This window comes from Vidua macroura, chromosome 1, assembly GCF_024509145.1.
Source record: "Vidua macroura isolate BioBank_ID:100142 chromosome 1, ASM2450914v1, whole genome shotgun sequence".
NCBI classification, from domain to species: domain Eukaryota; kingdom Metazoa; phylum Chordata; class Aves; order Passeriformes; family Viduidae; genus Vidua; species Vidua macroura.
In genome coordinates, this window is record NC_071571.1 from 143809432 (window position 1) to 143830788 (window position 21357).

Consider the following 21357-nt stretch of genomic DNA (forward strand, 5'->3'; position numbering starts at 1 on the left):
ACCTAGGGTCATGTGCTGTGGAGAAGAAGAGGTGAGAAGCTGCCATTTCAAAATCTTTCTAATAACACAGCCCTCAGCTGGTGCAGAGAACACCATCACAAACCTCTGAGATGAAACTGGATGGCTGTGTCCTCAGCAGTGTCTGGCAGGTGGGTGTCATACAAAAGAGGGCTCCCCAGGTCCTATTGTTGAAGTGATGGCTGCAGCAGTGATGGAAGGCAGCAGCTCAGTGGATCTCAAATATAAATTGTGAGATTTGTCTGTTCTTTGTTGTAGAATAGTAAGCCACCTAAATGTTTAGGATCAAGCTAGAAAAAATAAAGGCTTGCCAAGAACCTATTGTGGCTTCCCAATACATCTTCAATTCTGAAAGCAGTGACCAAAACATTATTTTGATTCTTAGATAGAATTTCTCCAGAAATAAAATATGTCGTTATATTAGAGGACTAACAGGTTCTCAGATGAGAACTTACATCAGACCTAATAGAGAGGGAGATACATGAAATCTTGAATTACTCTTGAAATTTTTTTATTCTCATTTGGTGATAGTAACACAAGACAGAAAGCCAAGCAGCAGCAAAACTGAGTAGGAAGGGATATCTCTGTATGCTAACAGCATACTGGCACTGTTGAATGTGCATTTACAGGCAGAGCACTCCCCAAACAGCCCATGCTTTTGTGCCATGTAATGCTTTGCTTCCTTTCAGCTGTGTGGACAACAGTGCTGACATGCCTGCATCTACACCAGCTAGTTATGGTGTATGACACCAAACTTATTCTCTCTCTTTCAACTCTGTCTGCCTACCCAGGAAAACACTGAACATCTGGTTTGATGTGTACACAGCTGTACAGAGCTCCTGTTTGCAGCTCTAGGGCTGAGCTCGTAAATATGTTCCCAGTAAGATTACTTAGTCCTTTTCTCTTCCCTAGGGAAGTAAAGGCCATAAGGGAATTAATGAAGCAATGCTAAAAAGAGTCATGTCATAGAATCATAGATTGGTTTGGATTGGAAGAGAACATATAGGTCATCTCACTCCAAATCTCCTCTATCACCAGCAGGGAACCTTCCTCTGGACCAGCTTCCTCAGAGTCTGGTCTTGAACAGCTTCAGGGATGGGACATTAACAGCTTCTCTGGGCAGCCTTTTCCACTGTTTCCCCACCCACACAGTAAAGCATTTCTTCCTCAAATCTATCTAACTCTAACCCCTTTCAGCTTAAAGCCATTCTCCCTTGCCCTACCACTGCATGCTTTTGCAAAATATACCTCTTCTGCATTCTTGTAAACCCCCTTTTAGGAACTGGAAAGTTCTGTAAGGTCTCCTCAAAGCCTTCTCTTCTGCAGACTGAACAACACCAATTCCCTCAGCCTGTAACTCAGATCTCTGGATTCAAAGTCCAGAGTGCTGGGAGATGTGAGCAAAAACCAGCAAGGACTAACCAGAAGGGGACAGACCAAGCTGCACAATCTTTGCTGCTTGTCTACACTCCAGAATAAGGGAGGGAGAAGAGGAAGGTGTGTCAGTCAGACCCTTGGCTCCAGTGATTTCCTGTGCCTTGTCAAGGTCAGAAGGATATAGGTCCCTCCCGAGCAAAAGGAGAGAAACACATGGCTTCATAGAACTGCTCTTGGAAATAGCATTTCATGCTCCAGGGTATAAAGGGACCTGCAGAACAACACCCTTCCTCCCTGCAATGTGCCCATGGTCTTCCATCAGTTGCTACTAGCAGCCCCTTTATCCTTCTTCCCTTTTCTTGAGTGACAGAACAGAATGTGTCCCCCTCAACATCAGAGCTGCCACTGGTGATGCTCAGAACTACTGATTTCAGCAACTCTTCAGAGCTCTCCAGCCAGCAAGGATTTTTATTCATTGCACTAGGTGGTAAGACCACAAAAGAACAAAGAGGAAAATGGGTTTCCATGTAATTGTGGAAGGAATGGGGAATGCAAAGCCTGAAAAGCAAAATTACACCCTCAGGCTGTTGTGAGCATTGTTATGCAAATCAGAGTGAAGGCAGGAAGGATTTTCTTCCAAGATCCTAACAATGCCCACAGACACCAATTTTTAATTAGAAATTATCTGAAATATTAAACATGCCCGCACTGAAAGACCTGTGAGAGTCTCCATTCCTCCACTGGGTTGGACAATACACAGCTCAGTGTCCAACAGGGCTCATGTGCAGTGAACAGTCCCACTATGGTGAGTGAGAGAAGGGCGTTAAGGAGCAGCCAAGGGAATGCTGGATGACACACAAAGATCAGATTTGTTCCCTGCAGAACACACTCCTTGTACATGATGTGATGAAACAAATTTTTTCATCAAGAAAGCAACAGCAACACCAATGGCTTTAAAAAGCTCCAAGAAGCTTATTCAGGAAAATAGTTAAGGTAAGCTCATCTTCAAACATTTTGTGAATGTTTTGGCCAGGCTTGCATCTTCTGCTCCACTGAATACCAGTTTCTGTATGGTGACAAATAGCAAACAAATAAACAGACAAATAAATATTCCAAGACCTTACATCTGTCAGTATTTTTATCCCTCGCAGGTTCTGGAGCATTTAAGGTATCCTGAAACTTGATGCTGCAGACAAATACATCAAAGCTGTAAGCATCTGTAGGTTTTCAGCACATCTTTTAATACTAGAAGAATATTTCACCAAAAAAAACTCTACTAGGTGACTCAGTCTCCACCTGACATTAAATCTGGCACTTCAAACATAGCTCTTGTTCATTCTCACAGGAACCCTGGGTCCATCCTGGAGCCATAATAGAAGGGTTACACCCACATGCAAAGAAATTTTGTTCCAACCTTTTCCCTACAATAGGCTTTCATCTGAAGTTTTTTTCTGGACTTGAGAATGCACTCCAGCCCACTGGTCCTGCTGTACCTTTTTCCCACATCAATATCACGTGAGTGACTGCAGCTTAGGAAAGTTATGGCTGTCATGCACAGATATTTTAGCTAGCTTTAGATGTGAGTAGTGCATTCATCCCCAAATACAAGAAAACAACCAGGTGGCAGGCACAGGATTCTAACTCAGCCTGGTACAGAAAACTATAAATTGCGCAAGGATTAAATCATCCTCTGTTAACAGTGAGTTGTATCTGACTTGGGCTGGCAGGAATACATTGTACATGAAGTAAAATAGGTCATTAGGGAAAACCGAAAGGGTGGAAGCTGACTGAATTTTGATCAAGGTAAAGATTTCTGCATGACATTCTCAATTCCAAAGCTGTTTTTAGGTACCTAAGCAATTACATGGACTTGTTATTACGAATTTTATCTCCATTACATCCCTCTAGGGCAAGCAGTATTCTGTTTCCTCTCCCAGCTGGCAAATAACTATAGTAGATACATCATAAGTGACCTGAGAACAGGAACATAAATATCTGGGAGTCTAGGCTTCCTGTAGGTCCTTGTGCTGTCCTTCCCTCTACTCACTTCTTCCACCAGCAGAGTCAGAGCTGCAGTCTGAGCTGTCCCTATCCAAACATCACAGATGTGTTTGCAGACTCAGCTGCACAGTGACACTGCTCAGGTGACACCGAAGGTGACATGCAGCTCACTCTCTGCCACACTGAGAAGCTGCAGCTTCTGATGCAACACAGTGGGCTCTGCAGGGTGAGGAACTGGCTGCATGCAGAGAGGTAGCTCTGTCTGTCAGCTCCTTCGCAGCCTGCCCTGATAAACTCAGCCAATTACACTAATGGAAAAATTGCTTCAAAGTTCTGCCAGTGGTTTGGCTTTCCCATATTTTTCACCCTTTAATTTCAAAAAATAAATGCTTAGAGGTCACCCTGGCCTGATTAAATCACAGGAATATACAGTGTCTGTTTTCAAAATTTGGTGACTACTAATTAATTTATGTCATCAAACAATTATTTTCTACCTCATTAGCCCATGAAATGTGAAGACTGTGTCAGCACTTTTGCTGGCAGTCTTGCACTCATTAGTTTGTAACCTTGTCCAAAAAAAGACATAGAGAGAGAGAGGGAGACAATACTATTCGACAACTTGCAATGTGGTTTTGAAGCCACAGGTGCTGCAAACTGGAATTATTTTCACATTTCCCTTGGTGCTAGATGACTGAACCATCACAAATTGGAAATATCTCTCACTCATGATTCAATGACTAATATATCAGGAAAGGGGGAGTGGGGAAGTGAAGCGAAGGACAAGGGGAGGGTTGTTCTGCACACACATTCCGCGACCAAGTGTCATCACGTACTCAACCTGAAGGACTCACACAAGGTATTTGGGTCAGGTGATGGGGTTTTCACTTCTCACATTAAATGAAAAGGATCTGAAACAGCTCTGCATAGGAAATTGCGGGACACCGCAGTCCAGCTAGCAAGCAGAAGTGTAAAGGGAGGTAAACGTGAATAAACTACCGGGTAAACTACCCAGCCCAACAAGACCCTGCCAACATTCATGTGCATCCAAGGAAGTTTCCCACATTTTACTGTATATAAAAATAGCAGATGGTCATCGTGATCAGTTAAATGTGCCTGAGTAGTAGTCCTTTGTCCTTGACTGTTTGCTGACTTTCAGTATGTTAGTTGTTCACCTGATTTATTTTTTAATGTTTCCTTGCCCAGACTTTTTTAGTTAGTCTGTGTTAAGATTGATGTACCCCACCATTTTAATTTTGAACAGCATTGTTCAGCAGTAACACTGGCCTTTTAGTCTGTGCAGTGCAGAATTCAGTGCATGGAAAATAGTTTCATTAGAAAACATTATTAAAAAAAAAAATCTGCAAGGGACATCTGTTTGTCAAGAAAATTGAAACATTTGGACAGGGCACAATTTTTCTTCTTGCTGCCCAGCTTAAGATTAATTCTTTGAGTCTAACTTCCCATTGTTCCATTTAGGATGATCATTCTTGATGAATTGAATCTTTTCACTTTCTACAACCCTTTAATCGTGGATGATAAAGCCTACCAAGGAAACAAAACTGAAGTACAATGTGCACAAACTACATTTCTTATTTCAAATGATACTTCTGTAAATAAAGTTTTTTCTGGCCTTAGATATAAAGCCACCACTGGCCTGCTCTTGTGCTGGTGACACTCCTGCTTTAAGCAGTAGGTTGGACAGGTGATTTCCAGAATCCCCTCCAAGAAAGCTTTTATGGTTATGTAAATGTCTGAGTGGTCCTGAAGTGACATTGCACCATAATTCATTCCATTTCCTGTCTTCTTGTATCATGATTTGGACAAAAATGTTGATGTATTAAAATTACCAGAGAATTTCTGTAATTTTATGAGGATTACCCAGGATTTAGACAGGTATTTGACTTCCTTTTAACTACTGGTCATGTCTAGTGGCTAAGAATTCCAGGAAAAATAGCAATTTACGGGGAAAGAAGGATATGAGTTCAAGGTAGGCAGTGATGCCTTGGGAGAACTGCCTTTGCCACAACCTGGGCAATCCTGACAGATTTACTCATACTTTACTTATACCCTGTACTCCTCAAATATAAAGAAAGGAGAGTAGCCAAATAATTAGTGATATGAACATCCCTCACTGTGCCATTAAAAGACACTGGAACGTTTTCAGTCAAATGAAATTTATCTCAAATACTCATTGAAGGCAAAACACTACAGAAGACATAACATTAAAGAAGAGTTTCCAGTGCATAAGGCTGCTATTAAAGCTCAGGGCATTCTGTTCATGTCTGATCTGAGAGAGAAAAGGACCATTTTCCATAAAGATTTTTTGTGACTTTTCCTTTCTATAAATTTCTCACAGTTTTTTGTCCTAACATCAGTGCCAAATAATCATGATTTTTGAGGCTTGATAAATGACAGACTTACAGAATTGACAGTGTAAAAAAGTAATTCAGAAGCTGAAATATCAAGTTTTCTTCATTACCTGCACAGGAAAATCCCCTGGTTTAGTTGCTTAAAATCTAAAGAGATGTGAAACTCAGCAGTTTCAGTTCACAGAATGTAATGAAAACATTCTTTTTATTTGCATAGGGTCACATTTATACAGCTTCTTTAGAGTTTCATATTCAAAGACATAAGGCATTCTCGTATCAAAACCAGGGTAAAATACTGGGTCCAGTTAACCCAGTGGTATCTTTGAAACTCATTGTTTGGTTGGTTGAAATTTGCTGAAACTGGTAAATTCGCATTGGTGAATTTCCCTGCAAGTCTTTTGATGTTAATGCTGAAATGTCAAATGATCTACCTCACAGAGAAGTACAATAGATTTTAACTATAGTTAAATAAATAGTTAAAACAAGAAATAAAACAGTCCCTAGTAAAAATTACATAAAATCTAAGGGATTGTAATAGAGAATTATAACACATCTCCACATTTTATGAGTTTTCTCATTAAGCTCCATAGCTGAGATAAACTTCTCTGTTAAATTCTATGGTAGGACTGTAAAGAAAATCTATATTATTTTATCACACCAGTGGTTGCATGTTCATGGCAAGATTAGGACACATTGTTCTAAGTAGTCTATTAGCATATATTGTACAGACCAATATCTGAAAGTTAGACTTAACAAAAAAAAATTCCACCCTACTTGAAACATTTGAACAACTGAATTTTTACTCAGCTATGCAACATTTATATTTATCTTGCTCAAAGGAATTATTGAAAATCATATTTTTATAAAAAACACATACTTCTTTCAAAGTATATGTTCCTGGTTTCTTTTGAAAGCAGTTCTACCTCCTTGCAATCTCTCATCCTCTTAGGTAGATGTAAATATCCAACAACATATCACAAAACCATTTGCAGGAACAAAATTCACCTTGAGGCTGACAGCATGCCTAAGCACTATCACTCCAAAGAGTGTCTCTGGTGACATGATAAAAACACCTGAAAATAAGGAGTTAATAAACCAATATCTCTTTAACCGTAATACAATGTCACTTCTCTTATAAAGTAGGTGTTTACTTCTTGAGGAAAACCAGTTCATTTTCTTAAGGTGTGGTATGCTTTTAGGAATTTGTGGGTGCAATATTGAAAGCTCACAGGTTGGTTTCTTCTATTTCTTCCATTAAATATTTATTTCCAGTAAATAGACAGAATTTCCCACTGTCCCCAGATAGTCACAGCAACAGTCACAGCATCAGTCACACTGATGAGTCTTGGCAGGGACTGACGTCTTCAGTGCTGGAAAATCAGCCAGCGTTACAAGGAGATCCCCTTGTTTTGAATTATGAAAAACAAGAGAGATAACGAGATTGGTGTCCCTCCCCCACCATGTCCCATGCTCCCCTCCCCTCCCCACTGCTCATTTAGCAAAAACAGTGGTAAAAGATAAAATAAGTTCTGTTTTCTACCAACAGGCTTTGAAACCACTCAGTTCACCTTCCTGTATATATTTTCTACTGCTTTTTCTGAGCTTTGTACTTCCTGAACCACAGAAGTACCTACACACACCGTTTCCTGTCATTAAGATGTGAGTATAAGCTTTAGCATTATTTGAGCATTCAGACCGCCAGTGGCCTAATTCTCCTCTCACTTACACCAGATTTATCACACTATTATTTTTCAGCTACTGCTGAATTTTACCAGAGTCCACTAGCATGAGACCTAAACACCTCAGGTGAACCAGCCTGGAGAAATTATGCTGTTTATAGCTACTTTCACTTCCGACACTCATGTGAATGCATGTGATGTGGTTTGGGGTGAAGAGATAAGTAGGCAGCATGACGTCCTTGTTGGAGGATATTATTTAAAGTTTATTGCTATGACAAATTTTCCCCCTTCAGCCGTGAATTTACCAAGGTGCTCCAACCCATCAATTGCTTCTAGGCTGGTTTCATGCCAAAGAAAGGTGAATTACACAACTGCCCTAAACAAACTGGAGATGGAAAATATTAATTTCTGTGTCTTTCTACAGCACATGTAATGGGATTTATTATTCCAGGTTGCTCTTTGGCAAATTGCACAACAACAACAACAACAACAACCAACACTAACTATGAGGCCACCACCCACCTGATGCTCAGTGATAAGCATCGCTCAAGAAGTAGGAGGTCACAACATGACTTCCTTTCCCCACTCTCCTCTCTCCATCATTTGTAGAACATGTTTGCTTGTGGAAATGTGGGGTCGTGCCTCTCCGGACCCTACCCTTGAGTCTTACTGTGACCCAGTTACACCCCATGCTGTGCACACTGCTGGGAAGGTGGTATTTTCACCTAAATTTCAACAAATTTGTCAGTGTGCAGTAGATGTCAGTACTGAGACGCATCCCTTTTTAGGTAAGAAATAACCCTTGGCCTGAAACTAAACTCTATTCATTTTCCCAGTTCTAACCTGAAGCTCAGCTGGGGGACATGAGAATTGTGGTGGTCTGCTGCACAGGCTAAACGCCAGATTTGTTGAGGATAGAGGCAGGACTCTCCAGGAACCACGGTCTGCCTGTAGAGAGCAATTTGTAATTATGACAGCACGTGCCCAAAGTGGTTCTTAGTGAGAAGAAACTGAAGACTGGAAAATAACCAAACTAAAGTGAGAGAGCTCAACTAAACACTGAAATCTGGGGGAAAAAAACCCACAAAGATTCCAGCATGTTTTCCTGTAGTCCCCCTTAATAAACAAAGCACAAAGACATTGGAAACTGAAAGTTTGATGAGGTTGAAGCTGGACCAAAACCCAGTACTTACAGAAACAGGGAAGGCCAGACCCAGTTTGTATATAGGGTTGTGGATAGAGGGGTAATATACTAGAAAATCAGCTGGAAAATGCTAGGTGATATTCCGGTATACTTATATCTATTATGCTTCTTTCAGAAGAACTATAATGTCATTAAAGCATGAAATACTAAAATTAAATCCTTTAGCACACTTTCCTGAGCAAAAGAAAAAATTAAGCACTAGGTACCATCTATATAAGTGACCTTTGTAAAGGATCATATAGAATATCATTAGAGATTTTCAACTTTTTATTTAATGGTGGTGAAGGACAGGTGAGCAGATATTTTTCAAGAAAAAAATTAATGCCTTTTAATGTTTAATGTTATTTGAGACATTTGGAAAGTTGCATAAATAGGTCCCATCAAGCACAGAAATTCTTTCTACTGCACATGCAAATTGCAGTAGATGAACATGAACAGGGATGTGTATGAACAGGGATGCATGTCACTCTGCTGTGGCCTTTGTGTCCTAAAGCTTGCTTGAGTCCTTGGATGTAGGATGTTCTTGGAACTCCATAGCTGGATATATTATATAGATACACCTATAAATACAGTTGAAGTTAATGTAATTCAGCATACTCTCTAATCTGTCAAAAGTTATGTATTGTCAGTCACTTCAGCCATGCTTCCATCAGAAAATTTTGGGTGAAAGTTTTGTTCTGCTGACAGTGAAAGGGAAGTTAATTTTAAAATATTATTTACTTATTTCTCTCCAGTGCTTGTGTAGACAGTAACTTTATTAGCAGAATGGATGGCACCAGACAAGGACCAGAACAACAGAGAAAGATTAGAACCCATGCAAATAGGTGTGCTTTTAGAAGTTTTCCTGCTCTGCAGTGAGACACAGGGAACTTACAATATTTTCATGCATAGGTAAAATAGTAAATTATTCCACAGCATTTCAGTGTGAGAACATCTCCCTGTGATGTGAAAATTCTAGGTTCATGGTCTTCTTTACATAGTTCAGAGCAGGAACTTTCACTCTCATCCATTACATATTAGAGCTCTATCAATTTAATAATTTCTCTACAGAGCAACAAATGTTATTTTTGAAATCTGGAAAACTGAAAAGAGGCCTGAGGAAGATGCAGAAGAGTCTCATGGTTTAAGTATACATCCAAGACAGAAAAAAAATGAGGTTACATTCTGTTTTGAAGTGGGTTCAGCAGGAAGTTTGATTGGGCTAGGAGTACATGCTCTTTCCCAATGTAAGTCATAGACAAATTTCAGCCACAATGAATCATCACATTCCTCACTGAAATGAAAAAAAAAAAAAAAAAAAAAAAAAGAAGAAAAAAAACAGAAAGAAAACACGCCAAATCCTCCACCACTTCCTTGGAAGGTTGCCAGTCAATTCTAGCATGTGCCTGGTTCACACAATCTGCTGAATACTGCGGGCTTATTTCCATTGACCTCAAAAAGACTTTTCATAAGGCTCAGGTAAATCAAATATGGTTATTGCAAAAGAACTAAGGATTACACAGAGGGAAGAGATATAGAGGGAGAAAACTGTTGATTCTTACAATGAATGGGAACAAGAAATGTGATAAGTCACTCAGACCACATTTGAGTCAGGAAACATGAATTGGGTGTGGGGAAAGTAGAGATCACTGGACTCTAAAGCACACTACTCTCAAATTTCCAAAGATACTGAAGGCAGACTTTCTGAAATTGGTTTAACTTTGAGTCATCATGTTCCAGCTCTTGTAAAACAGTGAAGAGTAGAGGATGAGTGAAATGAACAGTTTCTTTACCTCAAAACTATCCCGTTCTCTCATACTGAAGGCATGAGTGACTCACAGCATAAAAGACATGAGGGTTTAATGTGTAACAAGAAAGAGAGCAGGAAGGGGTACAAAGCTGACCTTTCACACACATTGGGAATGACAGCGGAAAGTTCAATATACTTCATTCCTTAAAGTACATAGCAAGATAAATACTCAGGACTGACTCTTCTAACAAAAGAATTTCCTTTTTGCTCACAGTGGTCAAGGGCATTACAGAGGAATCTCTCCAACCTTATCCTTCATATTTGTGGTCAAAGAAGTTTTTGCTGTCTTAGTGGATAGAGGATGGAGTTACTGAATCTTCTTTACAGCTATTGAGTCTATGAGAATGCAGAGAGCCTGACCACTGGGGCTTCCAATCAGGTAGAAAAAGCTTGTTTATTCAATCAAACAAAAAAGTCAAATATGAATAATGGGTCAACCATAAAAGGTCTGAGAGATTTATCTTGAAGAAAGGCTGGGAATGGAGACATGCCAAAACCTTGGGAACACCACAAAATTAGCTTGCAAGGCTAGCCTTGTTATTGGCAAAAACACTGATTCATTGAAGGTAAAATTCTTTGAGAAAGCATTTCCAGAAATTTCTGCATTGTTTCCCTATCAGTTTGTGCCAGTTTCATGCCAGTTCTCAGGCTTCAAGCTTTCCAGGTTTGCAAAGCAGGGGATCCCTAAGTCCATTCTTTACTAAAAATGTTTTCACCCAGAGGAGGAGCTGTAAGGCTCAAGAGCCATTCAAGCCTTTACAGATAACCAAGAAAGTGACATTTTTCAAAGTACTCACAAGTCAGATACTTACAATCCCTTCAAAAAATAATATGAAAACTTGTATTATTAAAAATTAACTGGGTGCAGCCAGCTGAAGAACTGCAGAACTTTTATTTAAATCACTGCATGATATAAGAAAGCTTGCTTGTCTTTGGCTGTGCTTATACCACAAACATTGATAACAAAAAAGTGAAAAATGTATTTTGTTTAATAACAAGGAGGAAATCCTATGAAAAGTTAATCAAGGATTCTAATTCCTGTTTCAGCCTGTTACTGACACCCCAGGAGTCTAAATTTTAGAAGACTTAGCATCAAAGAGTTTCTAGGGAGAACTAATGGGAAAACAATACTGGGAGTGCACTAATCCCATATTACTGATGCAGGGAAACAGAAGCAGCAGAGTTTATGCAGCATCAGTTCACATTCGAAGCTTGTGGTAGCATACTCTACCCATTTCCTGAGCCAGAGACTCGTGTCTCAACCACAAGACTATCATTCTTCTCCATAGATACTTTCTCTTAATTCCTGAAGGCTGGTAATGTTTAGTGGACAGAATTACATTTTTGTTGTTCTGCTTTTTCAGATGCTCTCTATGAAGCAAGATAACCACATGTTAGAGGAAGGGTCATGTTTCCTGGTGAAGTCAACAGTAGAATGTCCAGAATTTGGTCTATGCTGTAGCACATGCTTAGTGTTACCAAGCAAATCCTTTTGACCAATGTATAGAGAACTAATTTCTCTCATTCAACTTAGTTTCACACTCTATACCTTGAGAGAAAGCAGTGTTTCCCTATAGAGGTACATTCATATCCTTGGAGGAAAAGAATTAAGAAAATAATAAGAATTAAAGAAAGAAATAATAAGAAAAAAATTATGTATATGAATTTGGGCTTATTATTCCTATGGGTTTATTACCATTAGTCCTCATGAGGAAAAGATCTGAATAGAGAGGTTGCTATTACATTTAAATGTGGACGAGCTACTGAGAATGGCTGAAAACCACTTCAGCCTTATGGAGTACCAACTTTTGTTGAAAGAGACAGATGTTTGCTCTGTGCCTCTTCCAGGAAAAGTAATGAGGGTAGAAAAGAACATATGTCTAGTAGAAGGAAGGATAATACACTTGTGCCTTCTTCTCCCTGCCTCCCAAAATGTGTGTAGTGTATTCTATGCAACACTAAAAGTAATTATTACGTAGCAAAACATAGTTACCGTAACCTCAACAGGATTGCAAACAGATCAATTAGAAGAAACAGACTGCAGCCCCAGTACGAGCGGAGGCAAGAGGTGGTACTGTGTGTGCTCCAAGGACTGAATTTTCCCTAGGTGTTCTCTAGTCAACAGAAGCAGTGAGCTTCATCCTGGCAGAGGGACAGAGCTGCAGGGCAATCTGAGCTGTCCTTGTGGGCTGCTCATCTCCTCTGCCAGTGATCAAAGGCACACACATTGACCTGTAATACGAAACATTCCTATTACCCTAAATTTGGTTTTGTGAACAATCTCACCATAACATAAAACTGATTTGAAAAAGGGAGAGCTGTCTTTCAATTTTTGTGATGGAATAACAGCAGCAATATTATGGCCTGTATAAATAACGTATTAATAACTTCCATCTTCAGGCATGAGGCAGGGGATTTTAAGGTCTGACAAACACCTGAACACAAGCCCCATCCTATGAAGTCACAGACAGCACGGCTTGCACAAAATCAGAGCCAGTTCCCTTTGCATAAATTTTGGAAAGCCATGTTAATTTAGACTGAATTTGCCACTTTGTAAGCAGCCAGCATAAGGAAAGCAAAGTAAGCTGAACCTCTGCTTGCTGCTCAGTTGTGAACTCTTGAATGGCCCTAACCAGAAACCAATAACTTGGTGTGAATGTAGGGAAATAAGTCCCCTAAATCCTCTGTGTTTTGGATTCATTTTGTGAAATGGAAGTCTTGTTCCATAGCCACCTTCACTGAGAATGCCAGTTCCCTCTCCTCCACAAGCTCACACAAATGTCCACACCTGTAAAATAGACTTTGAGTGCCAAAAACTCCTTTTGCTGGATACGCTCCAGCAAAAGAAGAAAAAACTCCATGGTTTTACTCTTTCCCACACTCCATTCCTGCTTTCTGGGTTAAGCAGGAGGTAGACAACTTTGACCTATACTTGTGTTGCTGCCAGGTTTTTCAACACATTTATTCGTGTTTGCACTGTCTTTGTTTCAGTGATGTGTTGTGTAATGTGAGCAAGCAGAAAGCCAACTATGCACTAACAGGAAGGCTTAGAGTGCTCTGATTTTTTGGCACGATGTGATGCATTGTGAGCTGGGTTTTCAGGATCTGACAGTTAAGTCCTTGGAATTGGCATCTGTGTGCTAGAGACCAGAGCCCTGAATAACCTAACTTAGAGTACAGCTGGGACCAAATCATTACTTCATTCATCCCTTGTGCACACGTGCTCGGTGCAGTGAGCATTCAGGATTTGCTTGAGTGCATGTCCTGTGCTCAAGGGCAGCACCACACTCTGCCCTTAGCACATGCTGCAGAGCTAAGACAGGGAGCTCCATGCAGGAAAGTGTGCCACATGGACATCAGAAATTACTCATGGACAACAAGGGCTTAATTGTACCTTCACCTTGCTTCACAAACACACACTATAGCTTCTGTAACCTGAGCACTCCATTGCTGGAGATGATCAAAGTTTTTAAAAAAATCAAAATAATAAAGCTGAGGAAAAAACCTGAGACCTCTTGAATCTGTTTGCCAATCAGATGTATTAATGATAGTACCCCAAAATTGTAATACTGTTGTTTTCTGACCAGGCATCTTCATCTTTCCCCCCGTATTTTCATTTCACCTCCCCTGTGACCCCGCTGCCTTGGGCTCAGCCTTGTCTTCAGCCACAGACTAAAAGGCTGTGAGGAAGGAAAAACTTGTAACCCCATTTCCTACATTGGGAAGAATATATTTAAGGGCATTTACCAGCCTAACAAATCAGCCTAACAGACAGCTGTGAAAATTTCACAGTGTGTTTCTCTGCATGATTAGAAGCCATGATGTCAGTTCCTCATTGATATCAGGAACTAGTAGGATTTCCTTTGCAGGAACCCTATGAGTAGCTCAGAGATTGCATCTTAGGTGACAGATTGACCTACTGCCTCTGGTGGGGAGAGCACAGGACAGCTCTGAGCCATAGGGTTTGTTTCTCAGCTGGTTTACTGCTTTCCTATTAATGCAGTTCTGCTGAGAACCATGACATGAGTCAACCAACCAGCCGTGAAACAAAGCCAGTTCTATAGGATTTTACCAGCTACCTTTCCACTGAGTCAGGGATAAGAGGCATGGCATTTTGGAAGGTGTTTCAAGGCATTCCTTTTTCTTCTTGTGTCATAGAAGTAGCTCTGCACAGACTCAGGGTTGTTGTTTTTCATGGTTTGTGAAGAGAAGGGCTCCTGGGATCAACAGCTGTCAGTACTTTTCAAATGAGGAGTCAAGTACCAGCTACAAGACTCCCAAAGAGAGCTTATCTTGTCAGATATCTGGTTCTGGACTATGGAATCCTCTGTGCCACCCAAAAGCTTTATGCAAGCTGTAGCTCTTGCCCAGTGGAGTGACCAGACACACGTGTGCTGTCCAGGACCTGGTGCACTCAGGCACAGCAACTCACCCAGCTCCGGGTGACTGCACACACTATTCAGCATGCTTTATGAAAGCAAAGTCCTGCTTATCAAACCTGATTTCCTTCTATGACAAGGTAACCCACCCAGCTGATCAAGGAAAGCCAGCTGATGTTATCTTTATGGATTTGCATAAGATAAGAGAGCTTTCCATACTGTCTCTCATAGGACCCTCTGGACAAAATGTCCAGCACACAACTGGATAAACACATCCTGAGATCTGTGAGCAGCTGGCTCAAGGATCGGGCACAAAGGGTTGTGGTGAATGGGGAGACATCAGACTGGGAACCCCTCTAACTTGTGGGGTTCCACAGGGCTCCATCCTGGGCCTTGAGCTCTTCAATATCTTCATGAATGACCTGGACAAGGGACTGGAAGGGATGCTGAGCAAGTTCACAGATTATACAAAATGGGGGAGCTGTTTACTCCCTCAAAGGCACAGAGGCCCTGCAGAGACACCTCACAAATCAGAGGACAGGGCAATCACCAGCCATATGAAGTTCAACGAGGAAAAATTCTAGATTTTGCACATGGGATGGAACAATCCTGGATGTATTGGCAGACTGGGGAATGGGAGGCTGGAAAGCAGAGCAATAAAAAGGGACCTGGGGGTTCCTGGTTTGTGGACAGTTGAACATGAGCCAGCAGTGCCCTGGCAGCCAGGAAGGCCAGCCCTGTCCTGGGGGACATCAGGGGCAGCAGGGCCAGCCAGGCAAGGCAGGGGGATTGTCCCACTCTGCTCTGCACTGGGGCAGCCTCACCTGGAGTGCTGGGGGCAGTTTTGGGTGATACAATGTAAGAAAGACATTAAACTGTTGGAGAAGGGCAACAACAATGGTGAAGGGCCTCAAGGGGAAGCCGTGTGAGGAGCAGCTGAAGTCACTTGTTCTGTTCAGCCTGGAGAAGAGGAGACTGAGGGGAGACCTCATTGAAAGATACAACTTCTCTTCTCTCTAGTGACCAGTGATAGGACCCAAGGCCTGAAGTTTAGGTTGGATATTAGAAAATATCCAGAGAGAAGGTTTAAGTTGGATATTAGAAAATGGTTCTTCACCCAGAGGGTGTTTGGGAGCTGGAACAGCCCCCCCAGGAAGTGGTCAGCCACCAAGCCTTATAGAGTTCAGGAAGTTTTTTGACAATGGTCTCAGGCACATGGTGTGAGTCTTGGGGATGGTCCTGTGCAGGGGCAGGATTTGGACTCAGTGATCCTTGTAGGTCCCTTCCAATTCAGCATATTGTGTAATTCTGTGACTCCCTTCTGGACTGAAGAGCCAGACTGTGTTTATACAACTGCAGCCTCATTGCACCAAGAGATACCTAGTGCAACCAACTACAGAATTTAGTCTTTTAAGTCTATTTCCTCCTTTCAAATGCATGTTGTAACATAGACACCATTAGTAGAGCTTAAGTCATCCACAGACAGTATCCTGCCTGATCTGCTCAGTGCAGGCTCTGTATTTTGGGGAAGTTTTGCAACTTTATTTAACATAGAGGAGCTCTGTCAGTTCCTGCAGGGACTCTTGACAATCTCTGCTTGTCCCTGCATAACTTTGATCGTCTGGTTGCTTTTCAATTATCTGTCAGTCCACAACCAGCAGCATCCCTGAAGGAATTGATTGAAAGCCTCACCATCAAATGGCATCAATCTAGATCCAAGGAGAAGATATTTTTATTCAAAACCCACAGAAATAGAGATCATAATGGGAAAAAAATCCATCACCACAAGTTAAAGGTAATGGAAAGTATATTAAAGACATGGATTCAAGCAACACAGGCTTGCAGCTTTCTACCTGTTTTCTATCTGTTTCTTTCCTGCCAGACACCAAAATTGTGAGTTCATCTACTAGAAATATTTATGGGACAGTGCATACAAATTTTGTATTTCCTAAGACAAAACAAACCTTCCTAGATAAACATTATTAAAAGAATGTTGAAAAACACCAAAGGATATAATAAAGTTTTTATTAATAGTTAATAAAGGACAGACATAAAGCAAAACCTTGCATCCATTTCCCCTTCACTGCTGCAATCTGGCTTCCTTTAATGTTGCTACACAACCACCCTAGGAGGAAGAAAATAAAGGTTATTCCACATTTTATTCATTCACAGAAGGAGAAGTGACTTCCATTCAAATAGAGAGGAGGAAGCTGTATGCTAGAGATCTTGCTCTTCTCTCTCTCAAAACCATCTTCCTCTCCTTTGCCAGATCTCATGATCATCGGACTGTTTCCTGAATTCAATTCATCTCACAAGCCTGGCAGACAACTAACATGGGAAAAGTGTGAATCTTTTTCTGCATGAATTGAACTGGCTCAACCAAACATCAGCTGAGCACCAAAGCATGTAAAGATGAGGAAAGCCCCAGGTGCAGAAAGGGGAGTTAAGGAAAGAAGGAATGGGTTTGCCTTTTTTTTTTGACAGCAGTTGATAAATTCATTCAGAGACCATATCAGAGAAGGGAACTGAATCTGGTTTGTACCCTCAACACAGAGTCATCCTATATCTCATATTAGTTATGGCCAGGGCTTAACCCCTCATGTTCTGAGAAGGATGTTTTATGGTCTGAGCTCAGAGGCTGAGAGCTGGAAGATTCATAGGCACTATTCCTTGTTGTGTATAGGGATACATGTGTGTGAGAGAATATCCTACACAGCCCTGAGCAAAAGGGAAGCGTGTGTTTCCAAGGAAAACAGGGAAATTCAGTCAAACACTAAATGTTATTCAGCAGCTACTTACTCTAAATGGCCATTTTATACCCTGGAGAGAAAGAAATCTCTTTTAAAAGCTCAGCTCCTTCATTAAGGTGTTACCTGTTATTCTAAGGATGCAATTACCTGAAACAGAAGAGGTGCTTAACTTTTTGTTTTATGGAGCATTATTCCAGTAAGGAATATTATTTTGTGACCTTCAAAACAAGTTTTTCTGGCACAAGAGACATGGTGGCAAACAAGCAACAAGCACCCAGGCTCATAATCTGACTTTTCCAAAATAAACAACATATTATGCAATGACACACAAAGAAAATCATGCAGAAAACCAAATACACCCCAAACAAAGTCAATAAAAGCAAAGAGGAAACTGAAGTTCACAATACCACTGTTTAATATAGTAAAACCTGGGGAAAAAAAATTATAAAATTATTAAAGTACCCTTAAAATGCCACAAAGCAGAAAAAAAAAAAAAACAAAACCAAAGACACAATGCAGTATTTTTCATCCAAATCACCTTTAAAATACCCAAACAATGGAATACAATTTTCCTGCCCAAAAATTGCACATTTAAGAGGTTGTTTTGTTTTCCTCACTTGACCAGGGTTATGCCATGGAGCCTCTTATTGTAGTGTTTTTTGTCGTGCCTGTAGCATAACAGCCCTCGGTAACAGCAGCACGTGCATCACATTATTGCAGCCAGTAGTCCTGTCAATTAAGCCACAACGGCTTTAAAAGAGAAACTTTCTTGCTTTCTTCTCTACTTTCTCTTATGTTTCCTCCCAGTTCCTGCATCAAATCAAATCATTCAAATACATTGAACCTTCATAATTGCTGGTCTCCTACCCTTTGTGATTTCCCTTTCCTGTTTGGCAGGGCTGGACACAGTTCTCCCAAAGCACTTTCCTCACTATGGGATTGGAATGGTCCTTGGTTGTAGTGTAGCAGAACTCAGAAGCTGGAGAAGAAAAAGGAGTGACAAGAAGATACAAAGTTCAAGACCCTCCTGCATTTCTCAGGTCAAAGTACTTCCCCAGATTATGCTTGTGCTAAACAGAGCTGGACATGGCAGCCAAAGTCCTTCTCCATCAATCCAGGCACTGCAACACCGTGGAGCTACAGAGCAGTATTTGCCAGCTGTATGCAAACTTGGGTATCTCCTAACTTTCCAGGGATTTATCTTATTTACTGAAACAAAACTCTGGCTCCTTGCTGTCTTCAAATTATCTCAAAAGAGGTGTAGCCAATGTCTGGCTCTCAAACCTTTTGGATCCAGTTCCACATCCATAGTCTTACTAGAGTCCACTTTACTGCTGTGTAGCAGCTACTTCCTTGGATGAAAAGAAGCTGTACTTTCTCCCACTGGGAGAAGGCTAGGCAGTATATTCCATTAAGTTCTATTCATTTTCATCTTGACCTGAATCATGGGGATTGAAGTCTCATCTCCCATGGAGTTCTGTTAACCAGGAGCAACTTCAGTAAGGCCAGTGGGGTATCATTACAATCATTACACGGCCAGGTGCTTTTCCTTCTTGCGCAGTACGGCAATGAAAGTGCTTGAAGGCAACAGGGGACTGACTACCCTACAAGGAGGCTATAGTCATCTATAGATGGATTTTAAAACCTTTCCTTTTGCACCTACAGAGTTGTGCAAAGTGGTAATAATGAGGAATAATATTGCACTACACTTCTCTGGCTTTTTATTTGTTAAATAAAAGATGAGCAAGGAACATTCTGTCATTGTATGGCCAAGCAGCACAGTGGCCACAGCTGAACTATACAGAACTTTGCCCTGTGTAACCCTCAAATGTAAATGTCATTTTGGATGTGGGGGTTTTTCCACTTCTGTGAACTACTGTGACAATTTATAATGTGAAACAAAGAATGTGTGTCAATTTCCTGCAGTGCAACATCAGGGTTTGCAGGTGCAAAATCTACCATGCACAGGGCCATACAAGGGGTCAAATCCAGTGCAGTCTTGTCTGTGCTGCCTGTTGGAAAATCTGGAACATATGCCATCCCCCAGACATCACTCAAGCTAGTGCAGTTTGGCACATTTCCAGGTCATGCTACACACCATGTGAGCATTCAAACATTACTGATTGACTGGTCTATGCTGTCCCTTCCCCAGACATTTTTATTCACTGGCACCCTGGGTCCACTTGATTTTTCAGAAGCATTGAATCAGCAATGGTGCACAACTTGACCGTCTACTTACTGACTGAAAGACAATTGGTGAAGACCTCTGAAACTCATTAAGGAAAGATGCTCTGTGAGGAGAAAATATCATGAACGTACTTTGTTCATCATTCTAACAAACTATGACTCAAATACATGTGTCAAATACTGAACTGAGTGAAAAGATGCTTGTTTTTGTTTTTTTTCAGACCTTTTTTTCCTTCTGATAAATGATAGCTCCACTTCACTGACTAAAGTGCATATAGCACTGCTCAAAATTAAAACCACAGTAGCAGCTGAAGGACTTAATGTGCTAATAGAAATGCCCATACTTTTTGTGGCCTATCTTCTCCTCCTTTGAAGAATATAATCTAGAAAAGGGTGAACTTTTAGGCTTTGTTATGACTACACTGGTGGAGCATCACTGTGCCTTGCTGAAAAGTGACAGCAGCCAAATAGGGAAGAGAAACAAAACAAAAGGCAGAATTAGATCACAAACACAACTTAAAATACTCCAAGAAACAAAACAAAAAAAATGTATGAAGGTATTTGATTTGCTTGAAATATGTTGATATGTTCCATACCATTTATTAAAATACTCTGTTTCCTGTTCTCTCTTCCCATCTTTCTGAAGGTACTGCAGCCACCCAGCCCTGTGGGGTTGTGATTTAGACAGAGGTAACCTTTACGAGCCCCAGGAGAGCAACTCCTGACGCGGGCACTTCACAGGCACAGAATGAATCATTTCCCACAGATGAGGCACAACTAGTCAGCTCAGATGGATGGACCAAGAGGGACCAAGGTGATATCAGCCTGACAAGCTGAAGTAGCAGTGTATCACATATCAAATTGCTTTTGAAAGTTTTGTTGGTGTTACAGGAGAGGTTTTATGCTGCCTTTTCATCCTGGCTGTTGTGTGACATTTTAAAGAGAGGGACTTAAAGCTCTAATCCCTTTCTGAGAGCAAAAGGATGTTTTACCCAAAAGAATTGTCTGCTACCTGTCAGATTCATCCACCAGCCTCCTGGCCTGGATTCAGCCATCAGTTCACTTAAAGTTCTTAGTCCTGTTTCCAACAATATCTTTATTAAGTGGTTCTTCCTTTCTACCAAGTATCTCTTTGGTCCAAGGACCCAGATCAACACAGACTTTATCAACATTGCAGGACAACAGTAGGGAGGTCACAGACTTTACAGATCTTTTCCACATTTATGGAATGTGGAAAATGTATAGGGGCCTTTTTTTTTTTTCTTAATTTATTATTTAGAAAAAATACATTTTACTTTATTTATGGAACATATTTGGAAAAAGAGAACTGATTCTATAAGCTGGAAGTCAAGCATCCCCTTGGCCTTTCTGTAACACAATGATTCATCCTTTTGGCAGTAAACCAGAACAGGACGCCAGAGAGCTTACTGAGACCAGGTATCTCCTGAGAGGGTCTTGGGAAGACTCCAGCTCTTCAGGCATTGCTCAGGATTCTCAGCGCCATCCATTATCATGGGTGAGTGAGAAATATCTCCTTCTTATTCTCTGTTGAACATAGGTATGAGGGAAGGTAAGAGCCAGTGCTTTTCACATACTATGACTTT

General features: G+C 40.9%; 1 long non-coding RNA gene across 1 annotated transcript in view; it reads right to left on the minus strand.

Annotated features, from left to right (window-relative positions):
• Positions 1 to 16827: 16827 nt before the first annotated feature.
• Positions 16828 to 21357, minus strand: part of LOC128818771 (uncharacterized) — a 61754-nt gene continuing 57224 nt past the window's right edge. Inside the window, exon 3 of the long non-coding RNA XR_008440548.1 lies at positions 16828 to 18545. This is a non-coding gene — a long non-coding RNA (uncharacterized LOC128818771). The remainder of the gene's footprint in view (positions 18546 to 21357) is intronic.